Genomic DNA, 17649 nt, shown 5'->3' with positions numbered 1-17649 from the left:
CCAGGAATTTGTGCGGTGCGGTATGATTGCCTTAGATCACTCATTACGTGGCGATTCTTACAGCCCATGCTGGAAGTGACAGGATGTGCAGCTTCCATCCATTTACAGCTCCACAACTGCATTGAGCCATGACAAAGGGTGCTGTGGGTGTGGAAATCAGTGCCAGAGAGAGATGTTGTGGGAATCAGTTTCAACAATAATTGGGAGGGATTTGGGTTAAAGATAGAGATGGAAAGATTGAGACACGATGTTATGGAGCGATCTGTTAACAGGTTTCAGAACGCTGAAACGAAGATATCTAATTAGCAGTAACTGGGAGTGGGGTCAGCAGTGTTTTCCACTCATTGGGTTAAATCTAACAATAATTTGTCTCAGTGTCATTTGTATTGAGTTTGAGAGAGGGATCGTCTGCATGAGGTCGAGCTAGTTTTCTAGTGAAGCATTTTGGACGAGGTTGAGATGAATTAGCTTGCGTTTTCTGTAAGCAAGAAAGCTTTTATGTGTTAACCAAATTAAAAGTGAGAATGGATTCATAAGTCCTGAAGCAAATCTCAGGGAGGCATGCACACCAGGAATGGGCATGTCTGTCTGATCCTGCTGAGGAAACGTCACCAGGAATCGTAGAAAACTGCTCAGAATTTCTCAAGACATTCTTGAACAACGAAACAACTGTGAAATATCGTTGATTTACAGTTTTTGATTTGCCTTCTAAAAAAAAAGTCTCTTGCTAATGCAGATCAGATAGACATAATCATAAACACATGAACGCACGCACTCATGTGCAGTCACACAGGATAGTAGGTTCATGGGACAAAAAATTATAAATTGTAGATTTATAGGGGAAACAAATGTTACTGTGAGAAGGTAGCGGAATGCTGATGAGATACGTATCGGCCATGATCGAATAGCAGAGTAGTATTGGTGGAGGATTGGCAGATTCTGATCCATTTTTAACTTGATGGTCCCAGTTCATGTGCTGTTCTATCACGCAGCCCGTAATATTGTTACAGATGTCGAGGCAGATACTATTCAGCCACTCATAATCATTGCAATGAGACAGGAGTTGACCGTCTCATTCTAAGGAGTTACTCAGGAATAAAATAAAGTAATTCAGCACTTTGAGCAAATACACGGCACAGGAAAAGATCATTCAAAGTTCTTCGTTGCTATCCAAGAAGGGGCAGCTCAGTTAACAGGAAATACAACGTAAGATTAATGTTCATTTTCAGGTTGTAAAGTAGTAACCAATGGATTATATCTGGAATCACTGTGAGATCATCAATAATTAAATCTATGTTGACGCATTGGAAGAGGGACCAAATCATAGCTCATTCACTGAGATGGTCATTCAATAAGTTGTCAAGCAGAGGTCGGGAGCCTGCAATTGGATACAGAAAGGGGAGGTTAGTGAGAACTCCTTCATGAGAAATGGAACGATGTGCGTTTTGGCATGTTGGTGACGTTACGGGACGATAAAACAAGAGTAACATAGCGAGAGATTGCAGAACTCAGCACAGAAGGTATTTGAATGTCTTGGCACACCGTTCACATAACGCTGCTGTGCATCAGCAGCAAGTACTTAGGAAGTTATATGGAATAATGTCTTTTTGACAAGACTATGAAGCATAATCATTGAACAATATGCTTCATCTAGACAGAGCTTTACTGAGACCACATCTGATGCACGATGTGCAGATTTGATCCCTGAAATTGAAAGAAATGAAAGATATGTCTTTTTTTAAGATTCCAACGGTTTCACTTTATTGTAAAGTACAGAAAGGACTATGAAAGATGAACAGATTTGGCCTGAGAATGTGAGATGCTCATATTGATCCAGATAAAATCTTTAGGAGAGTGCATCAGAGGCAGAGCTTTTGGATGTTTCGTCTTGTGTGGGAGAACAAAACTAGGGAATCAACTCAATGAATAAGATGGATGACCATGTCAGACTGTTACTTGATCAGTCAAAATAGGAAACAATACGGCAATTAGTTAGAAAATGTTTTGGAAAATCCAGGTTGGGTTCAAAGGTGACACATTACCATCTCTTTGCAGTGCTCCCCCTGTCTACAACTTGTGTTTTATTTGTCGGACATGTTGTGGACATTGATTCTTTGCTAATACAGCCCCCATACTTCACTCAGATTTAGATCACAAAATCATCAGTCTCTTATACTGTAGCATTCAATAACAGAACCCCCAGACAACAAAACCTACTGGCTTTTCAAAACAACAATTTGAGAACATAAGACATAGCAATAGGTCACTTGGCCCCTCAACCTTGAGTTTCACTAAACTGATTTGATCCAGGCCTCAACTTTACTTCCTCTTGGGAAATAAGGCAGGGCCAGTGACTGAGGTGCTAACGGGGGGAGCACGTTGGAGCCAGGTCCCATAACACTGTTCTGTTTCAAATAATTATGGACTGGCTTAGGTTTGATTCACAAGGTGAACTGCTAAAGTGTGGCAGGGCCAATTTGTACGGTTTTATGCACGAAATTTCAAAAGGTGATGGGGAGGTTGTTTGCAGGTGAAAGGAGATTTGGCAATGGGTGACAGGATTGGCATGTTCTTGTTAATGTGAAGGCTAAGGCTGACATGAGTAGGCAACGCTGGTAAAAAAAAAGAAACACATTTAGGAGTAGACAGGAGTGTAAGATGTATCGGAATACATTTAAGAGGGAAAGGAGGACGCAAGAAACAGCTTTGGGTAGGCAACTCAAAACCGAATCCAGACAGATTCTACAATAGATTACTTGCAAAAGCATAACTGGGGAGACATTGGGGCCATTTTCCCATCTATGTGTGAAACCAGAGGACATGGTGTGAGTTTAAACGAATATTTTGCGAAAATATTTACTGCGTAGGAAGACGTAGAATCTCGGGAACTTCGGATAAATAAATCGTGATGTTTTGTAAAGTGTTCACATTACACTAGAGGAAATACTTGAGTTTTTAAAATGTATAAAGATTGACTAATTTCCGGACACAATCAAGGGTGTCTCAGGAACATGGGGGGAAGCCAGGGAAGAAATTTTGAGGCCGCTATCAGGTGCAGGTGGTGTGCTGGAAGACTGGAGGCTGGATAATGTTGTGATATAACTTCTATGAAAAATGTTGTAAGGGAAAGCCAGAGAAGAGTCAAACAAGGAGCCTGACATCCGTGGAGGGTACTTTGTTTTAGAGAAACAGGATTTATATACATACGGAAAAACAATGACTGATTTCAGTTCCTCCACATCACTGTCTGCCAGGGAAATCATTTTTCACAAGCCTGATTACGTTTTTGTGGAAGTCACAAAGAGAAAAACTAAGGCAGAGTAGTAGCCATTGTCTGCATGCACTTTCGCAAAGTCATCGAAAAGGTTCTGCATTGGAGACTGATTATTACGATTAGAACACATAGGATTAGGGAGAACTCACCAGTTGTATAAATAATCAGATTGGCGGGAGTAGACAGAGGGTGGTGGTGGAGCGTTGGTGTTCCAATTGACGACCTGTCACGGGCGGTGTCCCACAAGGACCAGTGCTTGATCCATTGTTTTTCGCTGATCATTGAAGCGATTTGGATGAGAATATGGGAAGCATGAATAGTCAGATGACATTAACATTGTTGTATACAATGAAACTTTTATGCAAGAGTATAAAACAATCTGGCCAATTGGGACAGTGGGTCGAAGAATGGCAGATGCAGTTTACTGCAGATGAATGTGAGGTGTTTGTTGTTTGGATAGACAGACTATGGCAGGATTGATGCAGTTAATGATAGGTAGGGCTGAGGGAGTTTTGGCGAACATAGAGACCGAGGAGTGAAGGTGCATTGTTCCTTGCAAGTGGAATCATGCGGAAAGGGATCAGTAAAGACAGAGTTTCGCATGCTTGTCTTCATCCTCCAGAGCATTGAGTACAGGCGTGGAGATGTTGTGTTACGGCTGTACAAGACAACAGTTATGTGTCATTTGGAATTCTGCAAAGCATTCTGGTCACTTGGCTATGGAAAGAACGTTATTGAAATGCGAATGGTGCAAACATATTGAAGACTATGGTCCTGAAGGTGTTGAGTTAAAAAGGAAAGGCTGGGACTTCTTTCCCTCTTGCATTTGAGTCTGATGTGTGATCGTACTGAGGATTATTAAATCATGCGGAGCATAAAGAAGATGAGTTGTCAATGTCTTTTCCCCAGTGTAGCGCAGTCAAAAACTGGAGTCCACAAGATTAAGGTGAGAGGGGAAATATTTCAAAGGGATCTGAGTTGCAACTCCTTCACACAGAGTGTGATAACCATGTATAAAAAGCTTTTTTTGGAAGTTGTAGAGGAGAGTACAATTACAATTGTAAAAGTAAACAATTGGAAAGATACATGGATAGGAAAGGGTTAGACGGAGGTGGATCAAAAATGGGTTAATGAGATTAGTTGAGTTGAAGAACTATGTACGTCATGGGTAGAATAGCCTGTTTTCATTTTGTACGTCTGTAACAAACCATGACTCTCAATTCCCTTCCATGATTAATTCATTTTGCCCTCAATTCATTTCGAAGTCAAAAATACTCTAAACACTTTCAATGAACTAACTCTCCGACCTTCCTTGCTTGGAGAATTTCTGACAATAATGTGGTGCTGTCGACAACAGCAGCAGGGGAAGCAGAGTATACAAACACAGTCTGTAACTTAATTTTTTACGAATAATCCCTCAGTCTAACATTACCTTAAGCAGATTTGTTATTTAGTGACGAGTGTGGGTGTATATGCCAGAGTTAGAACGATGCGTACCTATGGCTGATGACAATCTGATAAAGATATCGCAGTTGATTGCTTACAATCCAAACAGTCTTCTACCAGTTTACATACACAAGCTAAAACGTGTGGAACCTTCACAAAAGGAGTTACAATGCAATCCGTGACTATAGAAGAGTGTCTGCGGGACTGCTTGCAATTAGTACACCGGATGATGTTCAATCACTCAGCAGAAAAAAACGGGACAAGTACGCCACCTCTGTCACAAACTTCGATAGCAAATGTGTGGCGGACAGTGTATCAAAGAATTCAATCTGTGTGTTGACCCAATATGTTTCTTCGAGGAACAAAGGAATCCAATTCCTACTAAAGTCCAGACCTGCAGCAATCCAGTCTAATTATCCAGCCCAATCCAGGAATTCCATAAATGACCTCTACCAAGCCATCAGAGAAACCAAGAAGCAGTGCCAGACCAATGTCGAGCCCCAAACCAACCAAACAGGTTCCTGTTGCCTATTGGAAGGCCTAAGTAAAATTGCATAATACAAAATGAAGCAGAGCAAGATACATCTATCCCTGACGGACCTAATGCTTTTTCCGCTCGTGGGTCGGTGACTCGTTTGATCAGAATATGACAGGAACGTTGACACATGTCCGAACAGCCCAGGCATTCCTATCCTCTTCATCACCACATCAGATGTCAGATCAGTCTTCCTGGGAGTCAACTCCAGGAACGTGACGGGAGTGGACAGTGTTCTCGGCCAAGCACTGAAATCCTGTGCGGACCAATTGGAGAAGGTATTCACTAATACCTTCAAAATCTCCCTCATACAAACCGAAGTCTCCACCTGATTCAAGACCACCACCATCCCTATACCTGGGAAAGCACATGCAATGTGCCTTTATGAGTACTGCCCTGTGGCTCTGCCGTCAATAATCATTTTGTGGTTGAGAGGCTGGTCAGGGCCCACAATCAACTCCGGTCTCCCAGCCTGCCTCGATCTGCTACGATTTGCCAAATGACGTGACGGGTTTATAGGGATCTATACCTAGCCCTGCACTCATCCCAGAAACGCCTGTCCAACAAGGAAACCTACGTCAGACTCCCGTTGTTTGACTACAACTCCCCATTCGGAAATAAATTCCCCTCCAGACTGATCTTAACCCAGCATGATTTTGGTGTCATTTCCACCCTCTGCAACTGGATCCTCAGCTTTCTGACCCACAGACCGCAATCAGTGAGCACAGGTATCAGCACCCCGCCACAATAAAACTGAACACTGGAAGCCCCAAGGATGTGTACTCATCGCCCTACTTTACTTCCTCTACACCTATTTCCTGCAGCAAAATCTAAAGGAACGTCATCTACACGTTCGCTGATTACATCATATTAGGAGGGACGTCTAACAGCGACGAGGCAAAATACAGAAAGGAGATAAAGAGCTTGGTGACGCGTTGCAATGAGAACAACCTGTCTCTCAATGTTGTCAAAACGAAAAATCTCTCCATTGCTTTCAGAAAGAAAGAAGGAAAACACACCTCCATCGACTTCAATGCAACTTGAGATTGAGAGGGACGAAGCAGAAAGTTTTTGGATTGATGATAACTGTCAACGTTTCCTGGACTTCCCACGTAGATGCGACGGTCAAGAAGGCCCAGCAACTTCACTTCTTTCAAAGGTGGTCAAGGATATTTGTCCCAAATCAACTTCTATAGATGCATCATTAAAAGCATACTGTCCGAGTTTATAACGGACTGGTATGTCAATTGCAATGTCCAGGATGCTAAGCAACGACAGAAGATGGTGTGCACAACCTTTACCATGACGGGACCTAATCTTCCATCTATGGATTGTATTTACCCAGCTCGCTGCCACAGAAAAGCTGCGAACATCATCAAAGATCCACCGGGACATGGTAATGCTCACCGGCAAGTTCTGCTGTCAGAGAGAACATACGGAAACTTGAACACTGACACAGAAACACACACACACACACACACACACACACAGACATTGGAGAGTCAACAAGAGCGTTTTCCCAGATGTCATCCGATTCATGAAGGGAATTCTGTAAATTCAAGTCCTGCTGATGGTGTAAATATTATTCTTGCCTCCGGCATGCCATTTGTGGTGCAGCCTTAATGCTTTCACCCTCTGTTCTGCATGTCCTTGCTCAATGTCGGAGCAAGATACCCCAGACCAGGGGCAAAAACCTCTGGAGGCAGAAAAGACACAGGTACATGGTGAACTTTTATTCAAGAGAAAAATGTTTAAAGAGTTGAGAGGGGCAAAGGAGCATCCACCAATATGGATTAGATGTGAAAGCACAATCGCTTTCTTAATCTTGAGGCCAAGTGTGACGTGAGGTCAATGACAGACTGATTTTAAAGTAAGCAGCAGTATTTTGATACATTGTGTTACAATTATCATACACAGAGTGGGGTTATTGCACTCTCCCCTTCCTTTCTGTCAGCCCAATGTTGAAAAACACCTAATCAAGTATGAACACGCCCATGGACACACTTAAGTTCTTAGTTATTTATGATGTTTACAAAATCTCTGAGCTTTGAAATCTTTATATGTTGCATTGCAAAGTTATTGACTGTACTCTTTTTGCTCATGCTCCTCGGTGTTTTTCGCTGATGACAGATTGAATTCTAACCATCTGTACTTTTCAAATTCTATTACACCTTTTTATACAAAGACAATTGATTCTGTAATAAAACACGCAGTAATAATAATGCTTTTGGTTCTGGGTGTAGGTGTGCTCACTGAGCTGTAGGTTTGCTATCCAAACGTTTCATTACCTAGGTAACATCATCAGTGGCGACCTCCAAGTGGAGGTCAGCGAGCAAACCTACACCCTAAATCTCAACCTGAGCTACAAACCTTCACAAACCTTGCTTATGGTTATTTGTATTGTTAATTTTTTTAGCTCGTTAGACAAGATATGCCTAGCATCGCTTTATTGTTTTGCAATTATGTTGAAACCTGCCACTTTGATTATTCAACGAATCGTTAACGAGAACCTATTTATATTCTAACTAATTTCAAAGGCAAAACTAATCCCTACAGCTGCATTTGGGGCTGAACACATCCTCAATGAGACACGAATGAAATGTAGTGTTTTGATTTTTCAAGTTTTTTAATTTAAAATTTCATTATTTCTTCAGCATTGTGTTACAAATCTTCGGTATGTTTCTTTTCCATCTTCTTTACTGCTGTGTTTGCATTCTTTCGAATCTTGCAAATCAGGTAATGTTACATTTTGCATTGTAGTAACTCCGGTTTTGGAAAAAAAAACTTATGCCAAAGCAAGTTTAAAAAAAAATTCTGGAAATTTGGTATCTCCCAAAATCAGGCAGTTGAAGCAGGCTTTTAAATTCCAGCCGATTTACATCTCCTAAAAACAGGTAGCTCCACACTGACTCTGACCTGCCAGTACAGCTCGTAAACAAAACATTTTACTCTACTCAGTTATGTGTGACAATAACTCATAATAAATCAAATCATCTGATAGTGAGGGATAAATTATCACAAGACGAACAGACTAGATCTGTGCTGTGCAGCCTGCAAGATCCGGTCAAGAACAGTGGTAGACGAATCAACAACACTTTGGAGAGTGATCCATAAATATCCTCTTCCTGTACAATACAAAGGTACAGAAGCATGTCAGTGTAAAAAGAGAAGGCTGAAGTATCTGCATCAAAGAGAGTGATGCTGGAAATGCACACGCCGTCAGACAGCATCCGAGGTTCAGGAGAATCGACGTTCAGTCATAAGTCCTTCAACATGGGGTATCTGCATCATCTTTAGCCAGAAGTATTAAGTCGATGATCCATCTCAATATGATCCATCATGATGCCCACAGAATCGTAGATGTCCGTCTTCAACCAATTCGATTGGCTGCACGTGATATCAAGAAGCAGCTGACCACAGTAGATACGACAAAGACAATGGGCCTTGACATCATTCCTACAGTAGGACTGAAGACTTGCGCTGCGCAATAAGCACTTTCCCTGGGGAAGGTGTTTCATTCCAACTCCAACTCTGACATCTACGTGTCACTGTGCAAAGTTACTCATCCTTCCAATCCCCTAAAAGGAGAGTAATTAAAGTATGACTATTTGTCACCCTCTCAGTCCCATAACAATAGTCAACGTAATAGAATTTACCTTTTACAGAGCTATAATTCAGCACAGCCATGACTTGCTCAGTGTGGTTTCCAGTAGGTCCTCATGTGGAAATGGTGCTGTTTCAGAAATGTCACTGGATTGTTCCTTTTCCCGCCAACAGTGTCCAATGTCACAATGACCCACACTGCTCTTCATTTACACGTATTTTTCCATTCACTACACTTGTATCAATCATATTGGAGCTTCTTTACATCTTTCTCACCAATTTACAATCCGAGTTTTCTAGCATCAGAAGTTTTGTAAAGATTGCAGTAAACATTCTCAAACAAACGATTGTTATGTATTGTAAAGAGTTAGCGCCGAGCATCAATTCCTGGAATATCTCGCTGAACATTGCTTTCCACTCCAAAATTAAACTGTGCATTCCACCTTAATGTTTCCTGTCAGCTCTCCCATTCACAATAGATTTCAGTATATCAGAGTCAGGTACAGCAGATTAGACTTGGGACTTGTTCAAAATTTGTTCTGAAAATCCAAATCTACTGCGTCTATCATTTTCATTGATTGATTTGCCATTCAGTTTCTCAATTGCAATTCGCCTTTAATAAATCAGCATTGACATTTTGTATCAACTTGTTTAAAATTAGTTAAACGTTCAATGCTCCCTGGTATTGCACCCATATAGTCGACGTTTTAAGTATGCTGACTTCTTCTTTGCTGCTCTCCAAACTGTAATTCCATGTTGTCTCCCTCCCTTCTTTATAAATAGTGGCATTGCAGTTCCTTCTATCAAATCTGTCAGTTCAACACCTGAGTCATCTCGAATTTGGAAGACGACAAGCAACGTATTAATTACCACCATGGTCACATCCGTTAGTAATCAACAATATAGATTAACAGTTCCGGGGATATATAGATTTATAGGATTTTAATCCTAATAATTTCCCAAAAACTGTTTGTTGAAAGGTTTGATTCTATTTTGACTTTCTCATTGCACCAAGATTTGCTTGTACTGCTAGAAAGCGTAATGAAAAAAATGTTTTCTTGCAGAAAACAATAGAAATAGTTGCTTCATAGCCCTGCCATTTTCCTGTTTTCCATTCTCTAGTTTCAGGCTGTCAGGATGCTGCAAAAATCTCCACTACAATTTCACTTGGTATACTGTTTTATAGAGTCATAGAGATGTACAGCATGGAAGCAGACCCTTCAGTCCAACCTGTCCATGCCGACCAGATATCCAAACCCTATCTAGTCCCACCTGCAAGCTCCTGGGCCATATCCCTCCGAACCCTTCCTATATTTGGAAGCTTTTGCAATTCACTTCTGAAACCTAATAATCCCTAGCTTGAAGCTGTTCAATGATTGAACTTCATACAGTCATTCTGTCACAGAAGCATTGATTCTGTGCCGTCACCAGTACAATATACATTAGTCCTACTTTCCTACATGAGGCCCATAGCCGTCAATGCTCTGACACGACAAGTGTTCGTCCAAGTAATTTTTTTAATGATTGTAAGGATACCCGTGACAACTACCCACTCAGGAAGCGCCTTCCAAACGTCAAAACCATCTGCTTGATAAATAATCCTCAATTTGTCTCTAAGCATCAAACATTTCACTTTGAAAGTGTTCTCCCTTGAGTATCAACGGAATCAACAGTTACTGGAATAAAGCAGGACAATGGTGTTGAGAAATTTACGAGACACGACTGATTGGTGGACACAACCCTATGGGCGGAATGGCCGAATGTTTGGTCCCATGAGATACAACACCATAACGAAACCTTCTGTTAATTAAACCAAACTACCAAAAAGCTTACCCTCACCTTGTAATGCATTAAGATATGAGTCACAGAGAAATGCCAAATTCCAATATTTTAAAAAAGGCATCTAAGTATTCCTTAACTCTGAAATTCAACTATAAACAACAAGTATGCACAAATCTAAGGCTCCTTTTCTCTTATGTTATGAAGTTGAAGGCGGGACCTGTCTCTTTAAGGGCAAGTGAAAGCTTGCTGTATGACTATCGACGAGATTCCTGAAGAAGGGCCTGTGCCCGAAACGTCGAATCTCCTGTTCCCTGGATGCTGCCTGACCTGCTGTGCTGTTCCAGCAATAAAGTTTCAACTTTGATCTCCAGCATCCGCAGACCTCACTTTCTCCTTCTTAGACAACCTGGCAGTACAATTAGACGCTTGATCTGCCTGAATGCCCCTGCGTAATCCATACTACATGAAGAAATCTAAGAACTCCTCTAACACCCTTTATGTCTTAATACTCCACAATAGAATTGCCTCCAGAAATCTGGTAGACACATTCATGATAGTTAGCAAGTACTGGTTCCAATCTTTAGATTTTGGTAGGGTCCCTACACAGTCAATGACACCCCACATGAAAGGTTCTTAACATGCGGGAATTGGCAACAACACTGCTTCTTCTATTACTATTTATGTTTTACCCACCTTTTGGCACGGATGACACGTATAGCAAATGTTAAACACGTCCTTGTGCATTTTAGACCAATAGAAGTGCTGTTTTACCTTAGTCTGAGTCTTGCTCAAATCTAGGTGCACTTGCAACTAGAAATGCATGTGCTACTTGTAACACCTACGGTCTGCATGCGAAAAGAAACGTAATCTGGTGTCTATTTCTCCTCTGCATAAAACTACCGTGATTTCAAATTTCGTCTTAGGATTCTATCTTTAAGGGAATAGCCCTCAGGAATTTATTTGGGTTCTGTTTCTGACTATGAATCAATCCATAAAACACTTAGTATCTCTTCTTTCTGTTGTACAACCAGTAGTCTTTCAGGGCTAAACGCTTCTGCCCGATTCCCTTTCCGTTCAGATTTTTCATGCATTAAGACATCCAACAAGGTGTCCGCTAACTAAACCTTTTCGTTTTGCTCTTGAAATTTTGCTTCATGCTGTGATTTGTGACAGTGGGGTCGTGTTACTGCACAGTCTGGAATAAACATACAGGATATTTTTCTTTTAACTTCTCAATTCACTGATCTTTGATTGGCTTCTCCACAACAAGGAGTATCCCTCCCACATTGTATCCTGCTAAATCATTCGTAAGAGCAAACTGCATATGTGGCACTGAATCACTGTTCAATCAGTCCGACTGTTAATTCCCCAGGCTTGAGCTGGCATGCCAATCTGAACTTATATTTAGGAACATTAAATTTCTGTCCATCTGCCCCAACATTGCCATTATCTCAGAGAAAGTGTTAGCAAAGTGTAAATACGTTCATCTCATACTATTAGAGTTATTAGATCCATTTTCTCTCAAAACTGTAACTTATTTCCCTTCTCTTCCTCTTATTTCTGAGTATTTTGTTGAAAGGTGAATTCTTTGTAGATATCAGGCATTAACTCCATACCACCCGCCCCACCGCTCACCCCGCCCACACCCGCCTGTTTACTCGGCTGTTTACTCTACTGCAACTCTTGACTTTTCTTGGTGGTTCCTTTACTACTCTCAGTAATGGCACTGGCTTAGCCTCTTTTCCCGCATCTTTTTTCTCACAGCGCCTTTCTTTAATGATGGGCGCTGTGAATGTGTCCCACCTTCTGAAAGTGAAAACATGGTTTCTCAGCGACTTTCTTAAACCACGAGCACTGTACTCTTCTGAGCGCCATTCCATTACAGTGAAAGAACCTAAGGCCTTGCATCTCCTTTCCACCCTCTTGGGCTTCTTGACAACCCGTGGCAAATAATTAACAGTCTTTTCTTCTCTTTGTTTTCTAGTGCATGACCTCCTTTCTCCTAATTTCTATCACTCACAGGATGAAATTCCTGCCAGATGCTAAACTTTGTCATATGCACCGACATATAATCACCTTCAATCTCTGCAGCTCCTCTGTTCATCCACGTGAATTATTATCATCCCCAGGAGTGATGTTTTTAAAAGAAAGAACTCCTCCTGCAGAGTCATCTCCCTTCGAGCAAAATAGGTCTTCGTCTTACCTATTTTTAAGGCTTGCACCCATCTATCAAAATGAAAATGTTTAGTTTTTTTGAACTCAACATAGGTCTGACTTGGTTCCTTCTTTATGTTTCTGAACGAGTGAATATGCGCTTCTGGGTATCATGAACACTCAAAATAGCCTTTGACATTTGCATAATTTCTTTACCCCTTATATGACAGCATTGCAAATACCTCACTCGATCTGCCTACCAGCTTAGCCTGAACTAGCATTACCGACACGTTATCTGACCACACCATCTGCCCAGCTAATTTTTCAAAATGAATAAATAATAATTCTACTTGTTTCTCATCAAATTGTGGTAATACTTCGACGTATTTGCATATATCACGAACTTCTGTCTGCATCTCCATCCTATTAACGTGAATTGCCTGATTACTTTGCAACTTCTGAAGTTCAAATTTTCTCTCCCCTTTCGTTTTATTTTCTCTCTCTTTCTCTCCCTGACCTAACTCTTTCTGTGTCTCCTTTTTCTATTTCTATTTGTTCAGCTAAGATCCTTCTCTCTGTTTACGTCTCTCTCTTTTCTCTCTCTCTCTCTCTCTCTCTCTCTCTCTCTCTCTTCTGTCACGGCTGTTCTTTCCCTTTCTTTATCTTCGATCTCCATCTCCCTCAATTGCAATTTATATCTTTCTGATTCTACTGCACGTGTCTGCTTCTCTCGAGTAACTCCGTTACAATTTCAGCTTTTCTTTTGTCCCTGATTAAACCCAATTCCAACAGATCAGATAATACTAAAAGTATGGCCTTTCTCTGGCTTTCTAAACCATCTGGGCAAATTTGGAAATTATCTTCAACCCTCAAAACCTCATAGCAATCTTAAGAGCCACTTCTTTCATTTTAAGTTAAGCAAACATAATTTACCACATATCTCGGATACCATTCGACAAGTATTTAAATCTGGGTGGTTCTTTCCTAACTCAAATCTGCCCAAATCTCAGACTGGACCTCGTTTAATCTGTCCAGTCCTCGAACCCGAGCCCCTACACCGTTAAGACTAGGCGGGGAAACCTTCTGTTAATTAATATGAACACACAGAGAAGCTCACCTCGCCTCGTAATTTGCTAAATTATGAGTGATAAAGAACTGCCAAATCGGACTTTTAATGAAAATGATATTAATTTATTCTTAAACTCTAAAAGCGAACATAAAACAACAGCGAATCACAACTCTAAGGCACGCTTTTCCCTCTACTACTTATTAGAACACAGACCATAAAACCGCCCTGTAGAATCAATTTGTAGCCCATCTATCCTGCACTATTCCATTTTCATCCATATGACTATCCGATGACAATTTGAATGCGCTTAAATGTGGCGAGTCCACTACTTTTGCAGGCAATGCATTCCATGCCCCTACTACTCTCTGAATAAAGAAACCACCTCTGATATCTGTCCCGTATATGTCACCTCTCAGTATAAAACTACATCCTCACGTGTTAGCCAGCGCCATCCGGGAAAAAGGCTCTTCCTGGCCACCCTACCTAACTCTCTGATGATCTGCTATGTCTCAATTAATTCACCTCTCAACCTTCTTTTCTCTTAAAGTAAACAGATTCAAGTCCCTCTGCATTTCCTCATAAGATATTCCCTCTATACTCGGCAACATCCTGGTAAATCTCCTCTGAACCCTCTCCAAAGCTTTAACATCCTTTCTATATTGCAGTTACCAGTTCTGCACGAAATACTCCAAAAGCAGCCGAACCAGAGTTTTGTACAGCTGCAGTATGACTTCGTGGCTCCGAAACTCAACCCCTCTTCGAATAACCACTTACACACCTTATGCCATCTAAACAACCCGATCAATCTGGGTGACAAATTTAAGTGATCTATTTACATTGATACCAAGATCTCTCTGCTCATGCACACTACAAAAATCTTACCATTGACCCATTACTCATTATTCCAGTTGCTCCTTTCAAAGTGAATCGCCTCACGATTTTCCAGATTAAACGCCATTTGCCACCTCTTCGACCAGCTATGCAGCTGATGCGTGTCCAACTGTAACCTCCAACATCTTTCAGCACTAGCCACAACTCCGCTGATCTTAGTATCATCCGCAAATTTACTAACTGATTTTTGTGCGCCCTCATCTCGGTCATTTTACATACTAACAAACAGCAGTGCCCCCAAAATCATGTAGCACACTAAAAGTAACTGAACTCCAGGATGTCTATTTCCCAACAACCACTACCCTCTGTCACCATTCAACTAGCCAATGTCTAATTCAAACTGCTAAATTACAGTCAATCTCATGTCCCCGTATTTTGCGTATTAGCCGACTGTGGGGAACCTAATCAAACACCTTACTGAAATCCATGTGCACCACATCAAACGCTTTCCCCCATCTACCTGTTAGATCGCCATCTCAAAGAACTTAATAAAGATTGTGAGGTATGACCTACACTTCACAAAACCGTGTTGACTAACCCTAGTCAACTTATTCCTCTCTAATAGATTATAACGTTTGGGAGAAGATTTGTAGCTCGGCTGCTAGTTGTTGTGGTTCTCTTCGCTGAGCTAGGATTTTGTGTTGCAGACGTTTCGTCCCCTGTCGAGGTGACATCCTCAGTGCTTGGGAGCATCCTGTGAAGCGCTTCTGTGATGTTTCCTCCCGCATTTATAGTGATTTGTATCTGCCGCTTCCGGATGTCAGTTCCAGCTGTCTGCTGCAGTGGCCGGTATATTGGGTCCAGGTCGATGTGCTTATTGATCGAATCAGTGGATGAGTGCCATGCCTCTAGAAACTCCCTGGCTGTTCTCTTTTTGGCTTGTCCTAATAATAGTGTTGTCCCAGTCGAAATCATTTTGCTTGTCATCTGAGTGTGTGGCTACTAAAGATAGCTGAACATGTCGTTTCGTGGTTAGTTGGTGTTCATGGATGCGGATCATTAGCTGTCTTCCTGTTTGTCCTATGTAGTGGTTTGTGCAGTCCTTGCATGGGATTTTGTACACTACATTGGCTTTGCTCATGCTGGGTATCGGGTCCTTTGTCCTGGTGAGTTGTTGTCTGAGAGTGGCTGTTGGTTTGTGTGCTGTTATGAGTCCTAGTGGTCGCAGTAGTCTGGCTGTCAGTTCAGAAATGTTTTGATGTATGGTAGTGCGGCTAGTCCTTCGGGTTGTGGCATGCCCTCATCCCGCTGTCTTTCCATTCGGCATCTGTTGATGAAATTGCGGGGATATCCGTTTTTGGCGAATACATTGTATAAGTGTTTTTCTTCCTCTTTTTGCAGTTCTGGTGTACTGCAGTGTGTTGTGGCCCTTTTGAACTGTGTCTTGATGCAAATTCTTTTTTGTGTGTTGGGGTGGTTTCTTTCGTATTTTCAGACTTGGTCTGTGTGTGGCTTTCCTGTGTTCTTTTGTGCTGAATTCTCCGTTCGGTGTTCTCTATACCATCACGTCTAGGAAAGGGAGTTGGTTGTCCTTTTCTTCGTCTCGAGTGAATCGGATTCCTGTGAGCGTGGCATTGATGATCCGATGTGTGTTCTCTATTTCTGTATTTTTAATGATTACAAAGATATCATCTACATATCTGACCCAGAGTTTGGGTTCAATTTGCGGTAAGACTGTTTTTTCTAACCTTTGCAATATCGCTTCTGCTATGAGTCCAGAGATGGGTGAGCCCATGGGTGTGCCGTCGATTTGTTCATATATTTGGTTGTTGAATGTGAAGTGTGTTGTGAGGCACAGGTCCAGTAGTTTGAGTATGCAGTCTTTGTTGATAGCTTCCCCGTCTTGTTGTCTGTTCTGTATGTCCAGCAGGTTGGCTATTGTTTCTCTGGTGTAGGTTTTGTCGATAGAGGTGAATAGTGCCGTTATATCAAATCAGACCTACACAATATATTCACCAAAAACGGATACCCCCGCAATTTCATCAACAGATGGCTAAAGGAAAGATAACGGAATGAGTACATGCCACAACGCAAAGGACTAGCCACACTACCATACGTCAAAAACATTTCTGAAATGACAGCCAGACTGCTGCGACCAATAGGACACATAACAGCACACAAACCAACAGCCACTCTCAGACAACAACTCACCAGGACGAAGGACCTGATACCCAGCATGAGCAAAACCAATGTAATGTACAAAATCCTATGCAAGACTGCACAAAACACGACATAGGACAAACAGGAAAACAGCTAACGATCCGCATCCATGAACACCAACTAGCCACGAAACGACATGACCAGCTATCTTTAGTAGCCACACGCTCAGATGACAAGCAACATGATTTCGACTGGGACAACACTACTATTATAGGACAAGCCAAACAGAGAACAGCCAGGGAGTTTCGAGAGGCATGGCACTCATCCACTGACTCAATCAACAAGCACATCGACCTGGACCCAATATACCGACCACTACAGCGGACAGCTGGAACTGACAACCGGAAAATACAAATACAAATACAAATCACTAGAAATGCGGGAGGAAACTTCACAGAAGCGCTTCACAGGATGCTCCCAAGCACTGAGGATGTCACCTAGACAGGGGACGAAACGTCTGCAACACAAATTCCCAGCTCGGCGAACAGAACCACAACAAAAGATTATAAAGCCCAGCTCTTACAAACCTTTCCAGCATTTTACCAAGAACCGACGCAAGGCTCGCTTGCCTATTAATACCAGAGTCGACACTTTACCCCATCCTGACCAAGGAGATAACATTTGCTCTCCTTCAGTCTTCTGGCACTATTCCTGTAGACAATGGCAACATAAATATCAAAACCAAAGTTTCTGCAAACGCCGCTCTTTTATTTGCCCTCATCTCCATAACAATAT

Source organism: Chiloscyllium plagiosum, unplaced genomic scaffold, assembly GCF_037043375.1.
Source record: "Chiloscyllium plagiosum isolate Xiang-an unplaced genomic scaffold, Cpla_swu_hap1 HiC_scaffold_52, whole genome shotgun sequence".
In the NCBI taxonomy this organism is placed as follows: Eukaryota; Metazoa; Chordata; class Chondrichthyes; order Orectolobiformes; family Hemiscylliidae; genus Chiloscyllium; species Chiloscyllium plagiosum.
The sequence above is the reverse complement of the archived record's forward strand: the minus strand, read 5'-3'. Positions refer to the sequence as shown.